At 41.1% G+C, this 16,572-nt stretch overlaps 1 protein-coding gene across 10 annotated transcripts in view; it reads right to left on the bottom strand.

The window, feature by feature from the left end:
* Positions 1-16,572, bottom strand: part of LOC126353812 (heat shock factor protein-like) — a 200,957-nt gene that overhangs the window by 22,193 nt on the left and 162,192 nt on the right. The window lies entirely within an intron of this gene.

Genomic DNA, 16,572 nt, shown 5'->3' with positions numbered 1-16,572 from the left:
CGTCCTCGCTGCAAGTTGCTGCCTGGTTGGCCAAAAAGACAAGCAGCGTCAGTTGTCGGTCCAACATGCAAGTACTACTACAAGCCATAATGCACTGCTGTTTACATGCTTTAACCAATATCCTGACAGGCACTGCTCCCAAGGAAGCAAGGAACGTGGTTCAATCCCCACCACTGAATGTAAGCATTGTATTTCTAACATATATGCTGACCTAGGGAAATAAATCAACTTTTGCCAACCTGAGTGTGACTGGATATTCTCCTGCTCCAACCCTAAAAACCTATCCACATGTTCGGTACCATCTAACACCATTACTTTACACTGACTACTTACTGGTGATTACACTCCTGCTTTATTTAACAACTTCAGACTTAATATGTTTTTTATTGTAATATACAGTACCTTCATTTGAGGACTACTAATGAAACATTTCTTTTTAAAATTGCTTATAATTTTTGTTGTACTGCTGACAGATACTTCTGATTACAATGAAGGCATGCTTAGATCTGCCAGTCACCACACTCCAGCAACACATTCCAACATTTTCAATTGTTGCAAGTCTTTGAAACACAATCAATCAATTTTGCAGTGCTGTCCCCAGACATAGAGAAATAATATAATATTTTTTAGCTTACTCACTTTCAACACTCAGTTTCTAATACGTCAGTAGTGTGGTAAGTCTCTTTTAAGGTGTAAGCTACATAAGCCACAGCTGTACTCTTCATATTGTGAACTAGCTAACTGCCACACTACTTACTTGTTCCAGCAATGTAAGCTATAAGAGCAATTGCTGATATTTCCTCACATGATGTGTTTCTAGCAATCCACAGCCACAATATTAAAAGTATGATGGGCAACCAACAAAGGGACTGTGGAATGGTTCCATTCAAAAGTAACTGCCATACATATTAAGGCATTTATCCCATTGGGAGATGAGACAATCTATTTCCATTCCTTAGAATGCGGTCAGCTGCTGATGGATCCACAACAGCACCCACTCTTACAATTCCTTGTCCAACAAATCCACACAAATATCATCAAATAAATGAAAATCACACTGAAAGATCTGGCTGTACAGAGGATGCTGCAGTGTTTCCATCCAAATTGCTGGAGCCTAGCCTTTGTCAGACTGGCAGCGTGCGGCTGGCATTATCATGCAATCGAACGACTCTGCCTGACAGCATTCTCGAGCATTTTGAATTTATGGTTTGTTGCAGTTTCGGCAAAGTGTCTTTGTAGTGCTGCACACTGACTGTGCTTCCACACTCAAGAGGCTTGACAACCACAGGAGTCCTTCAGTCAAAGAAGAAGATCATCATGACCTTATTGGAACTAGTGTGAACAGCTTTTGATTTTTCTGGCAGGGGAGATGTGCGATGTTTCCACTGTTGGCTTGACCATTTGCCCTCAGGCATGAAATGGCAGCATATTATGTCCTCTGTGATGATATGGGCTAGAAACACATGTCCTTCCTTGTGGTACCACAGCAGATGAATCAGGCTTAACACAGTTCTGTCCATCTTTTGTTCCTTTGTCAGGTGATATGAAACCCACTGTGCACAAACTTGTTGGTAATGCATATGGCCTTCGAAGATGGCGTGCACAGAGCCATAGCTAACGCTGACCCGAACACAAATTTTATCCTCCGTTACTCATGAGTCTTTTAGATAAGTACACTAATCCGCCCCATCACATCAGGGGTAATGGCTTGAAGGGCCTGTCCTGGGTTTAGATCATCTTGCAGTGATGTGCACCCTTCCTAGAATCTTCTCTGGCACTCATGCACCAATGTCAGGGATGTGCAGTGTTAACCATACACAGCAGACATATGAATTTTATGTTCCCTAGCACTCACAGCCACCAAAAAATGAACCTCACCTTAGTGCTGTTCTTAGCTTGCCTCCATGTCAATAGCTGGATGAAAATACTAGACCAGTCCGCCAATAACCAAGGTCATAACAGTATGCATCTATGGTGTGGCTCTATGCCGTTCCCCTACAACAGCGGTTACAATATCTAAATGTAACAATAGTGAGGCCACTTGTGCAGGATGTACTCATATATTATGGTGGGAGTTCAGTTTTCATTTGACTGCCCCTTACAGAAATAATTTTCATATTGACTATGCATCCCTCTCTTGGATTCAGAATAGAGTTTTATATTCTGGTGTAGAAGTCTATAACCTGGCTGCCAGTAAACATCAGGCAGAAAAACTGAAAAGTCCCAAATATGTAAATACGAAGCAAAAGAATACCTCAGTAGCCACACCTTCTACAATACATCAGACGACTTGGACTCAAGAAAGTAAATTCTGTCAAACTCAAGTATATGTGTCAGATACATCCTGATTTTGACAGTACAAAGACAGCTAACAGTCATTTTTGTAAAGTTTTAATACTTCATTTGAAGCATCAAATACTAACGACAGCTGAGTAGTACAGGATACGGAGCCAGTGGCTTTTTTACAAAACTATTGTTTTTCTCCTAACATAGACATATAAAGCAATATAGAAGTAATCACCACAACTATTAGTGTGAACGGATTAGCATCATCCACATTTGTTGTGTGTATATGCTGCAGAAGTAGCTAGCAGTGGTTACATCTGCATGTTAATATACAACTTTACTACTTCCATGGGATGTGATTTACAAACATGATAGTGTGAATAAACGAAATTAAATAGCTTCATATTATTTAAAATGAACATGATATCTATTTGTGGTGATAGGCCAGAAAATAATTTAGAGCTTCATTAGCTGTATCACTATCCACTGCCCTTGTATATTCTATGTCCAACAAAACACTCTTTGAGTCTGCAAGCAACAATATCAGTGTCCAGGTTCGGGTATGTAACTGGCAAATACTACAGTTTCAAGCCAGACATCTCACTACCCACCATCTTGTTAATACCAAAACTAACCTACATTGTATAAAGCATTTCACCATTTAGGATACTTACACTTTGCACGTGAAGAATTTTCTACCCTCTGCAGTGCAGTTACCAAACTTACACAGCCTGTTTGGTTATACACCATTTCTATTATGTGAAGTCCCTCTTCCATTTCCTCGTATGCAACAAATTCAAAGTGGTCTTCCTGCCAGATAAAATGGGCGACAGAGCATCTACACAGGTATAGATTAGCCTGTGTGCTAAATCAATGAGAGGCACTTGAGTGTTGAAGCATGTCGCAAATGGATCAGAGAGAAAGAGAAAAAGAGAGAGACAGAGAGAGAGAGAGATAGAGAGAGAGAGAGAGAGAGAGAGAGAGAGAGAGAGAGAGAGAGAGAATTCTCATCAAAACACTTGTGGATCTCATGTAAGGAGAAGTTTCCCTTAACACACTACATTGTAACAAATTCTGCAGTTCTCAAGTTTGAATTGTGCAGTCTTTTTAATGTGGCATACCGAAAGTGTACAGTGTAATTTGAACAGCCGACTCCCAAAACACTTTAAAATGATCATATATTGTGAGTTATTGGTGATTCTTGAATTTGTTTTGGAGATGTTAAATATATTTGCAACAAACAAGTATCCAGAAAGTAAATCTCACAGCCTAGCAAACAACTGCTTAACTTAGGTACCACTATCTAAAGATACTTTTGTTTAGTATCCAAGTTGCTGTATGATAGGATGATATATTTCAACAGAGTTTCATACATTCTTCAAACCCTAGGTAACAAAATGATGAGCCTCATTCTTTCAAATAGTTCAATATCACACCCTATTATATGAGGTGCTTTCAATAAGTAATGCAACACTTTTTTCTGAAAGCAGGTTGCTTTCATTCCAGATTGCAATACACCATATTACTCTCCACCCTGTTGGCTACAAAACCCTACTATCAACAAAATCTCCAGTGAATGATCTCCGCTCAATGTGAAGGCATTATGCCACCTTACTGGGAGGGCCTGTATGTCTGCATGGTACCACGTTCCCCGCTGACATAGGAGTCAATGTCTTGCTGCATCACTAACCTCTACGCATACTGCATGCCACAGAATGCGTCCTTCATAGGGCCAAAGAGATGGAAGTCAGAAGGTGCAAGATCTAAGTATAGTGTGGACGAGGAAATACAGTCCAATGACATTCTGGGAATGCCTAGGGCTGTGCGGACTTGTGTGAGGCCTTGTGTTGTCATGGAGAAGAAGAAATTCATTTGCATTTTGATGACGACAAACATGCTGCAGTCATTTCTTCAGTTTCCCAAGGGTAGCGCAAAACACTTCACGAATTGATTGTTGCACCATGAGGGAAATACAGAATAACCCTTCAGAGTCTCAGAAGACGGTTGCCATGACTTTACCACAGAGGGTGTGTCTTTGAATTTTTTTTTTTTTTTTTTTTTTTTTTTTTTTTTTTTTTTTTTTTTTGAGGAGAAATTCCGCACAGACAGTCCTTTGTTGTTCTTTATGGTCTTCTGTTAGGCGGCGAGGAGCCCAGCAGGCGCACACCTTAGAGAACCCCAACTGGTGGATGAGAATGTCAGCACTACCAACAGAGGTGTACAGTTGAGCAGCGAAGTGTCTGACTGTGATCTGTCAATCACCTTGAATGAGAACATCTGCACATCCCAACATTGCAGGAGTCACAGCCATGTGAGGCCTGCCAGCTCACAGGAGATCAGACATCTTTGTGTGACACTGTTACTTTTGTTCACTGCCACGTCTCCGTAGACATTCTGAAAGTGCCTAGGAATATCTGCAACTCTATGCTTTTCCATCAAGAAAAACTTAATGACACCTATCTGCTTGGAGCACAATATTAAAGGGTATGTATAGTACCACCACCTATAGCAGCTGAAGCAGGAATATTCCACGATGTCCCAAAACAAATTCCACATTTTTTCAACTGAAACAGGTTGAAAATAAAATGTGTCGCATTACTTATTGAATACCCCTCGTAGTTATAGGAATTCTCTCGTGCATATGCCAAAAGAGTGCATTAATAAATGTCCTCAACATTAAGTTTCAAATATTTACTTTTCAATACCCATGGACCATGGACCTAGACCCACTGACGAGGCTTTTACAACTATATTGGAGGCGTATCTGTGGAGAGGCCATGCGAACATATGGTTCCTGAAGAGGGGCAAGCAATTTCCATGGAGTAGAATAACAAGTAATCCACACGTCCAATTACTAATTTGTACAGACAATATGAATGCAATACTGACAGCGAATAAGGCTGTATTTATGGGAGACCAAACGACAACCCTGCAAATGGCAAACTCTCCAATAAAGAAAAGACTACACAAGATTTCATTTTAGCAGACCTTTCATAGTCACTGTCATTCACCTCACAGTGTATCTGTAATCTCTCCCCCCCCCCCCCCCCCTCCTAAAAAAAAAAAAAATATTCTGAGCTTTATGAAAACTTGCCAATTTTTAAAACTTTTAAATGTATTATACAAAAATATTGTAAAATGTAAACATAAAATTATATGAGGTCTATAGTGTCATGGACTTTGATTTGGTTTAGTTTATGACCAAGAAACATTTTTAAACTTGTGCTGCCCTCTCCTCCTCCCCAAAGAAGTGAGACCCTACATTACACCCGTGATCTTTACTGATTTTCAATAAAATTATTCTTTTCACATAATACAACAAATAGGAGATGACTTTGACAACTCAAACTTGCAGCTACAATGTGAACCACCTTTCAGGAATAATCCTTTTAAATAATGTTTATTTATTTAAAGTTTATACTTTTAAAAATACAACATTTATACTTTTATTAGTAGGTTTTTCCAGATATGTAGCTTATTTTCATTCTACACCAAATGTTTTTGTAACTGATTTCTTTATTCCTGCTGGTTGCTTTCCCATATTGTTGATAAAAGTCCAATGTCTCATTTTTTATCCAAATGATGTATGCATTCATTACACTTACATCAATCATTTAGAAGAAAACCACCAATGGCCAGGCCTTGTGTCTCTCTTCTCACTGTAGCATCATGCCTTCTAGTTCAGGGTGTCACCGCCACCTTCTGTGGCAGTGTATGTCACTGTAACTTCAGGCTTCTTTATTTCTGACAGTGATAACATTTGTTGGTCATGAATAGAACTATGGACTTTAACAACTTCGTCCATCTCAGGAACATAGAAGGATATCATAACACCTGATAGAAACCTGAACAATATAGAATGTGCTTTATGTCCTTTAGTTGTAATAAATTCACTAGGCAGTTCACCTTTGTTTTTTTGATAATACCAAATACTGTCAGATCTTTTGACAACAAATAGTGAGCTAAATTGAGCTCTGTAATAAAATTATCACAAATGATACTACGTCCAGATCTTTAAAGTTCAATCACATTTCCACAGGATTCTCTCCAAGTCACACAGCTGTGGTTTCTTCCTTCCTTCCCAAATACACTTTCCTATACCAGCGGTAGCTTGTTGCACTGTCACACAATGCCCAGAACTTTATTCTGTATACACAGGGTGACGCACAAAGGATGGACGTTTTTAAAGCAGCTAGTATTCAGGCTCAGGCGGTCGGAGTGGGGGGAGTGATGTGATAATGTGATTGGTAGCTCCCGCCATTTTGTTTAGTCAAGGTCATGGAGCCACAATAATGAGTATCATTGGAGGCACGTGCGAGTTTCGTCACCATTTCACTCTCGATAGACATGATAGTGTTCCCACTCTTAACACCATTTTATGTTGAGTAGAATCATTTCGAACACAAGGAACAGTTGTGAACAAAACACAACCAGGAGCTCCTTGCTCAGTTTGGACACAAGAAAATATGGAAAGAGTTTGGCAAGCCATATTTCGTAGTCCTGGTCGATCTGCTAGAACTCGGCTGAGGTGCACCTCAGTAATCGCTTGGTAAGGCGTATTTTGCATACTAACCTAAAATTTCATCCCTACAAACTGGCCATTGTGCAAAAATTAAACTGAAGAGATTACGAACAGCAGATAAATTTTGCCCGAGGAATGGAAGCCATATTTGAGCAAAATGACATCATTTTGCTCATTAGTGATGAACCTCATTTCCATTTGAATGAAATGGTAAATCAGCAGAACTGTTATTATTGGGCCAGTGAAAACCCGAAACTACTGCATGAGAAACCATTACATAGTCCCAAGGTGACTGGTCTGCTGTCACAGGTACAGATATTATTGGCCCATACTTTTTCCAAGACAAGAACGGGAACACTGTAACCGTAACCTCTAAACGATATAGAGAGATCAATGAATTCTTCCTACTGGAATTAGGAAGAATACGTATTCCTATCTGGCGAGTGTGGTTTCAGCAGGATGGAGCTACAGCTCAAACGGGAAGATTGACTATGGAAGTAATGAAGACTGTTTTTCGTGGTAGAGTTATTTCCCAGTTCGGGGACATTCATTGGCCTCCTCGTTCCCCTGACCTATCCATGTGTGATTACTTTTTGTGGGGTTACCTCAAATCATGTGTGTACGTGCATAGACCACATACACTTGAAGAATTGAAGGAAGCTGTTTGTGTGGAAATCAGCCAAATAGACGAGGCATGTCGCAGAGAGTTGAAGCCAACTTCCAAGACCACCTCGAGAAGAGCATTGCTGAAAACGGCTGTCACTTGGGGGATGTTGTTTTCAAGCATTAATTTTGCTAAACAGCAACATTATTTGAGTGTTATTCTGTAATTAAATTTTTTTTGAAGCTCTCCTAACAATGTATTGTTCATTTGAAAACCGTTTGTCCTTTATGCCTCACCCTGTACCAGGTCTCAGCATGTATTGTCAAAATGGATGACAACCTTGAAGCGTGACCATCTGTTCATCCACGGTCATGCACCAACCTGAACACAGGCATCCCTCAGGGTAGTTTCCCACAGTGCTGCAGTGTCAAAGTGCAACACCCTTAGAAGAGCATGGAAGCGGTTGTGAAACATAAATTCACTGAACAGTGATCAGCCAACCTCAACACTCCATATCTGACTGACATCTCCATTTCGGAACTTGCAAAACCACTCAGGATCAGCACATCAAGAAACTTTTTTATTTTTCGCAAATCTCTCTCTCTTCAGTCCTTATAAGGGATTCGACCTTCCTTGCTGGTCCACATACACATTTCTCAATGGAGGAACAGAAGAGAACAACAAGGAACAAGACTTTTCATTATCATAGTTCCTAATCGAGTACCTTGTAGATCCATGGTCTTCTTTCCTGAAGGACTGTAGACCATATTTCACTCCCATTACGAGAAAACAATAAGTCACATTCAAATCAATTTGTGCTAAATTGTTCTTTTCCTTCTTTGTCAAGGGATTCGTCATCATCTTCATGTTGTTCTGAGTTTTCAGTGATGTCTATCTCCTCATTATCATCATCGCTGGAAAATTCAAATTCACTACATGGGTTTTCATAATCTTCTCATCTGAAAGTCCTTTTACCCAGGAGAGTTTCAATTTATAGAACAGACAACTGTTGTGCAGTTTGTTTCTCAGCCTCTGCCACTCCCAACACCATTTGCTGGTTTCAATGTGTCTACAAAAAAGGTAGTACAATTACCTGTGACAGTTCTTGCTGCACTGCAATGTAAGGCACATCATCAATCTAGTTGATAATACCACTCTGTGGTTGGCCAGTAGCATGAGTTTATACAAAGTTGTCGAAAATCATAAGACCTCCATTAAGCCTGACAAGCTTCCTTTTGATGAGCTTTTTATGTTGCTTTTGCTGTACTTCGTACATCAAACCCATGTGATGCTGGCATGGTTGCTGTTTAACCAGCACCACATGCTCCCTGACCAGTCGTATGAGTCATGGATCACTATCTGTAGAGTCTCTCGTGAAGTTTCAGTTTGAGTATCACAAATGTGCTATCCCTTATGCAAGTCACTAATCTGGGATGTGATTGTCCTGTTAGCTCCCAATATCAAGGTTCAGACGAAGGAGTTAACCTTGTCCGACCCTTCATTACCTGACATTGCCCACATTGCAGAATTGCATGAACTTACGGCCGTAGCAAGAGATGTTCTTTTTGACAATTAGCAGGTGACTGAATTAGGTGCCACTGCTCCACGGGGTACCCCATGCAACCTCACCTCCCGCAGAGTCACTGTGTGTTGCCAACATTAATGATTCCGGTGCAGTAGCGTCACAGCACTACACACCTCTCAGGTTAGTGACAAACACAGCCATGTAATTCATGCTCACAACAATTTTTAAGTCCTCAGCATCATTGCCCTTCTGCTTGTTGGGTGAGCCAGCAGTTCTGTCCCAAGTATCATTTGCTGCATGTTTGACAGGACTGCCTGCAAATGGAGGCCACGCGTGGGGTATGCCATTGGACAGACCATTTAGCCATTGCTTGTGACAGTTGGTGGGGCACAAATCAGTTGTCAGACACTCCTGTGTTTTCACTGAACTCTGGGGTTGTCTTTGATGGCCCACGTGTTGCCCCGGTGTTTTTTGCAGATGTTAGTAGAGGATAGGTGGCCAGTCAGATTTCAGTTAGACATGGGAGCAACTGTCAGCCTCATTAATTTAGATACATACAGGCTTCTGGGATGCCCAGAGTAGCAATGGCTGCTTAGTCAGTTTGTCTCTTATAGAACACAATGTATTCTTCTGCATAGGCAACTCTCCATCTCTGCGTGTTACAAGGAAGTGGAATGGCAACCTAAACTGTTAGTGGTCAATTCACTGTTAGTGCAAAATATTTTCTGGTCTGATGCTTTTCCTGTTTTTGACTTCCAGATGGAGGACGTGCATTTAGTGTCTCAATCTGTACCTTTTCATGATTTGGACTCCTTCCTGTGGTCACATACAGTTCGCTGTCTTAGAATACTTTGAGATGGGCAGAAAATTTCAAGGGACATGTTTCTCTTAAGCCATTAGCAGTACCTAAATTCTGTCACCCCCTGGTCATTCCCTTCTCCATGCATGACAAGGTATTGGCCGAGTTACAGTATTGGCTGGATCAAGGCATCATTTCTTCTATTTTGTAAAGTCAGTGGGCTACTGCTTTGATTGTGACTCAGAAGCTCAATGGTGCCACAGGCTAACTTGTATACAGATGGTCACATTAAGTAATCTGCTTCAGATTCTTATCCAATGCCAAAAACTGGAGAGTTCTTGATGAAGTTGTTGGTAGTCAGCATTTTTCACAAATAGACTTGCACTATACCTACCTGCAGTTGCTACTGTATGCAATTTCTCGGACTTCCTCAGTCTTCAACATCTCGTGTGGGCTCTGCCAGTTTTATCACTTGCCTGTTGGAAACTTGCCTGCACCATAATTTATCAACAGTATTTAGAGCAGTTGATTCAGGACATTGTCTGCCGCATCAATTACCTGAATGCCATCTAGCTAATGGGCCTTACATGGGCCAAGCAATTCCAGAAAATCCATTTACTTTCCCAATATCTCCTGGAGAATAGCCTTAGCCGTGAGCAGTAAATGTGCAGTTTTTTCTCTCCAAGGTGCTTTTTTTTGGAATATATGCTTCACAAAGGTGACCTCATCCCTATTATTTTTATTATCATGATGAATATTATATTTATAACTGTTGTTGTTGTTGTTGTCTTCAGTCCTGAGGCTGGTTTGATGCAGTTCTCCATGCTACTCTGTCCTGTGCAAGATTCTTCATCTCCCAGTACCTACTGCAACCTACATCCTTCTGAATCTGCTTAGTGTATTCATCTCTTGGTCTCCCTCTACGATTTTTACCCTCCGCGCTGCCGTCCAATGCTAAATTTGTGATCCCTTGATGCCTCAGGACATGTCCTACCAACCGATCCCTTCTTCTGGTCAAGTTGTGCCACAAACTTCGCTTCTCCCCAATCCTATTCAATACCTCCTCATTAGTTACATGATCTATCCACCTTATCTTCAGCATTCTTCTGTAGCACCACATTTCAAAAGCTTCTATTCTCTTCTTGTCCAAACTAGTTATCGTCCATGTTTCACTTCCATACATGGCTACACTCCATACAAATACTTTCAGAAACGACTTCCTGATACATAAATCTATACTCGATGTTAACAAATTTCTCTTCTTCAGAAACGCTTTCCTTGCCATTGCCTGTATACATTTTATATCCTCTCTACTTCGACCATCATCAGTTATTTTACTTCCTAAATAGCAAAACTCCTTTTGCTAAGTGTCTCATTTCCTAATCTAATTCCCTCAGCATCACCCGATTTAATTTGACTACATTCCATTATCCTCGTTTTGCTTTTGTTGATGTTCATCTTATATCCTCCTTTCAAGACACTGTCCATTCCGTTCAACTGCTCTTCCAGGTCCTTTGCTATCTCTGACAGAATTACAATGTCATCGGCGAACCTCAAACTTTTTACTTCTTCTCCATGAATTTTAATACCTACTCCGAATTTTTCTTTTGTTTCCTTTACTGCTTGCTCAATATACAGATTGAATAACATCAGGGAGAGGCTACAACCCTGTCTCACTCCCTTCCCAACCATAGCTTCCCTTTCATGCCCCTCGATTCTTATGACTGCCATCTGGTTTCTGTACAAATTGTAAATAGCCTTTTGCTCCCTGTATTTTACCAATGCCACCTTTTGAATTTGAAAGAGACTATTCCAGTCAACATTGTCAAAAGCTTTCTCTAAGTCTACAAATGCTAGAAACATAGATTTGCCTTTTCTTAATCTTTCTTCTAAGATAAGTCGTAAGGTCAATATTGCCTCACGTGTTCCAACATTTCTACGGAATCCAAACTGATCCTCCTCGAGGTCCGCATCTACCAGTTTTTCCATTCGTCTGTCAAGAATTCGCGTTAGTATTTTGCAGCTGTGACTTATTAAACTGGTAGTTCGGTAATTCTCACATCTGTCAGCACCTGCTTTCTTTGGGATTGGAATTATTATATTCTTCTTGAAGTCTGAGGGTATTTCGCCTGTTTCGTACATCAAGCTCACCAGATGGTAGAGTTTTGTCATGACTGGCTCTCCCAAGGCCGTCAGTAGTTCTAATGGAATGTTGTCTACTCCCGGGGCCTTGTTTCAACTCAGGTCTTTCAGTGCTCTGTAAAACTCTTCACGCAGTATCTTATCTCCCATTTCGTCTTCATCTACATCCTCTTCCATTTCCATAACATTGTCCTCAAGCACATCGCCCTTGTATAAACCCTCTATATACTCCTTCCACCTTTCTGCCTTCCCTTCTTTGCTTAGAACTGGGTTGCCATCTGAGCTCTTGATATTCATACACGTGGTTCTCTTCTCTCCAAAGGTCTCTTTAATTTTTTCGTAGGCAGTATCTATCTTACCCGTAGTGAGATAAGCTTCTACATCCTTACATTTGTCCTCTAGCCATCCCTGCTTAGCCATTTTGCACTTCCTGTCGATCTCATTTTTGAGACATTTGTATTCCTTTTTGCCTGCTTCATTTACTGCATTTTTATATTTTCTCCTTTCATCAATTAAATTCAATATTTCTTCTGTTACCCAAGGATTTTCTAGCAGCCCTCGTCTTTTTACCTACTTGATCCTCTGCTGCCTTCACTACTTCATCCATCAGAGCTACCCATTCTTCTTCCACTGTGTTTCCTTCCCCCATTCCTGTCAATTGTTCCCTTATACTCTCCTTGAAACTCTGTACAACCTCTGGTTCTTTCAGCTTATCCAGATCCCATGTCCTTAAAATTCCCACCTTTTTGCAGTTTCTTCAGTTTTAATCTACAGGTTATAACCAATAGATTGTGGTCAGAGTCCACATCTGCCCCTGTAAATGTCCTACAGTTTAAAACCTGATTTATAACTAACAACAAGTTAATGAGCAAATGCATAAAGTTTTCCTGAAAATGTATGCCTGTCATGGTTTCTGAAATCCCTTATGTCTGCAGTCATGTAAGGTACAAAGAACTGCTTTGCACCTGGATGTTTCAATCTGCACACACAAGTTTCTATGACAAGAGACAGGCTTGGAAAGCCCAAATCAAACACTGATAAACAAAGGTGTAAATAACTTTATTCAATCATACAATGAGTTACAATCGCAGAACAATCACTGGAAGCAATTACTTCCACAAAATATCTAGAAGTATGCATCAAATTAATCATAGGGAAGGTAGATGCTAGCCTGAGATTCCTTGGAAGAATCCTGAGAAAATGTAATCGGTCAACAAAGATGTAACTTATGAAGCCTTCATTCAATCCAACTTGAATATTTCTTGTCAGCGCATTTTGTTACAGTTTCATTCAGTAAGCATCTCCAGTGGCAGATGTTGCAAGAGCGGTGTTCTACATCACTACATCAAGGTGTAGTTGACTGCTAAAGTTCCAAGAATGTACATTCCTAGAATAGTCAACAAATGTATTGCTTCCTCCTGTGTATACAGGGTGGCCCATTGATCATGATCGGGCCAAATATCTCACGAAATAAGTGTCAAATGAAAAAACTACAAAGAACAAAACTTGTCTGTCTTGAAGGGGTAAACCAGAAGGCACTATGGTTGGCCCGCTAGATGGCGCTGCCATAGGTCAAACGGATATCAACTGTGTTTTTTTAAAAATAGGAACACCTTTTTTTTATTACATATTTGTGTAGTATGTAAAGAAATATGAATGTTTTAGTTGGACACTTTTTTTGCTTTGTGATAGATGGCGCTGTAATAGTCACAAACATACGGCTCACAATTTTAGACGAACAGTTGGTAACAGATAGGTTTTTTAAATTAAAGTACAGAAGGTAGGTACGTTTGAACATTTTATTTTGGTTGTTCCAATGTGATACATATACCTTTGTGAACTTCTCATTTCTGAGAACACATGATGTTACAGAGTGATTACCTGTAAATACGATATTAATGCAATAAATGCTCAAAATTGTGTGTGTCAGCCTCAATACATTTGGCAATACGTGTAATGACATTCCTCTCAACAGTAAGTAGTTTGCCTTCCGTAATGTTTGCACACGCACCGACAATGCGCTTGATGCAAGTTGTCAGGCATTGTCGGTGGATCACGACAGCAAATATCCTTCAACTTTCTCGACAGAAAGAAATCCGGGGACGTCAGGTTCGGTGAACATGGGGGCCATGGTATGATGCTTCGACGACCAATCCACCTGTCAAGCAATATGCTATTCAATACCGATTCAACTGCATGCGAGCTATGTGCCGGACATCCATCATGTTGCAAGTACATTGACATTCTGTCATGCAGTGAAATATCAGCATACATTGCACCATTTAGATTGCCAGTTACCCTTCCTCCCATTATGCTGCACCATACATTAACCCGCCAAGGTCGCTGATGTTCCACTTGTCGCAGCCATCATGGATTTTCCGTTGCCCAATAGTACACATTATGCTGGTTTATGTTACTGCTGTTGGTGAATGACACTTCATAGCTAAATAGAACACGTGCAAAAAGTCTGTCATCGTCCCGTAATGTCTCGTGCCCAGTGGCAGAACTGTACACGATGTTCAAAGTTGTTGCCATGCAATTCCTGGTGCATAGAAATATGGTACAGGTGCAATCGATGTTGATATAGCATTCTCAACACCAACGTTTTTGAGATTCCTAATTCTCGCACAATTTGTCTGCTACTGATGTGCGGATAAGCCGCGAAAGCAGCTAAAACTCCTACTTGGGCATCATCATTATGTTGCAGGTCGCAGTTGATGTTTCACACTTTGCTGAACACTTCCTGTTTCCTTAAATAAAATAACTATACGGCGAATGGACCGGATACTTGTATGACGTCGTCCAGAATACCGAGCAGCATACGTCGCACACACCCGTTGGGCATTTTGATCACAATAGCCATACATCAACACGATATCGACCTTTTCCGCAATTGGTAAATGTCCCATTTTAACACGGGTAATGTATCACAAAGCAAATACCATCCGCACTGGTGGAATGTTACGTGATTCCACGTACTTGTAGGTTTTTGACTATTACAGCGCCATCTATCACAAAGCGAAAAAATTGGTCCAACTAAAACATTCATATTTCTTTACATACTACACGAACATGTAATAAAAATGGGGGTTCCTATTTTTTTTAAAAAAATGCAGTTAATATCCATTTGACCTATAGCAGTGCCCTCTAGCGGGCCAACCGTAGCGCCATCTGGTTCCCCCCTTCAAGCTAGATGTGTTTCTTTCTTTGTAGCTTTTTTGTTTGGTGCTCATTTTGTGAGATATTTGGCCCGGTCACTATCAATGCACCACCCTGCATATCACAAAAAGACCATGAAGATAAAGCTAGAGAGAATTGGGCCCACAAGAAAGCTTACATGCAATCACAACTTGAACAGGAGAGGATGTTAGTGTGAGTGGTACACCAAGTACACTCTGCCATACACTACAAAGTGGCTTGTGGAGTATAGATGTAGACTTAGAGAGGGAGGATGAGGTTGTCTGGTTTAAAGGTGGGAGAAGGGACCAAACTACGAGGTCATCAGTCCCTTGTTCCTAATAAAACAATGCCACAAGTGAGAGAATAAAACAGACGAAACATATAACAGAAAACAGAAGGAAAGGAAAAGCCACAAGATTGAAGGGAAGGCAACAAACACTAAAAGGAACAAAAAGAGGCAAAGAAAACAACGGAGAGATGCTAGAAACAGAAGAGAGTAAAACATGAAAGCAGATTACAGTGGCTGGCTAACCACGAGAACAAAAAAGGGAAAGCCAGTTACTCTGCAACACATTAAAACCTCCACGCTAAAAGCACTAGGATGGAGGACGAAGGGACAAAGGACACGTGCTAAAACCTGCATAGAAGTAGAAGACCCACTCTCACAGATAAAACGTAAAACTAAAACTGCGGTGGAGGCATTGTCGCCCAACACCGAAGGCAGGGTGGTGGGAAAGTTAAAAGTCTGCCACAGAAAGGCTCAAAGTGGGCAGTCCAGCAAGAGATGGATGACTGTCATTTGGGAGCCACAGCGATTCTGAGGTGGGGCCTCACGATGGAGTAGGTAACCATGCGTTTGCCACGTATGGACAATGCAGAGCCGGCAGATGACAACTGATACCCTGTGAGGCCTGCATGGAAGACTTCCACACATTCATAGTCTCCTTAATGACAAGCAGTTTGTTATGCGAGCTGTTATGCCATTCTGTCTTCTAAAGCCGGAAAGCCCTGTGGTGTAAGACAACGCAGGTCAGCTTCAGAGATGTCTATCTCCAGAAACGGTTTCCGCATCACCTGTTTGTCCAGCCTGTCACAGCAAGTTCGTTTCCGGTGAATCCAACGTGTCCTGGGTTCCACACACACACCACGGAATGACGGGACTGTTCCAGAGCACAGATGGACTCCTGAATGGACGCTACCAGAGGGTGGTGAGGGTAGCACTGGTTGATAGCTTGTAGGCTGCTCAATGAGTCAGTACACAGGAGAAATGACTCGCCAAGGAATGAGTGGATCTACTCAAGAGCACAAGATATGGCCACCAGCTCTGCAGTGAAAACACTGCAGCCAACTGGCAACGAGTGCTGCTCAATATGTCCTCCATGAACATATGCGACACCTACGTGACCATCAGCCATTGAGCCATCGGCGTAAACCACTTCAGAGCCCCGGAACATGTCAAAAAATGAGAGGAAGTGACAGCAGAAAGCGGTGGGCTTAATGCTGTCCTTAGGACC

This window comes from Schistocerca gregaria, chromosome 3 (assembly GCF_023897955.1).
Source record: "Schistocerca gregaria isolate iqSchGreg1 chromosome 3, iqSchGreg1.2, whole genome shotgun sequence".
Lineage (NCBI taxonomy): Eukaryota > Metazoa > Arthropoda > Insecta > Orthoptera > Acrididae > Schistocerca > Schistocerca gregaria.
The sequence above is the reverse complement of the archived record's forward strand: the minus strand, read 5'-3'. Positions and strand labels throughout refer to the sequence as shown.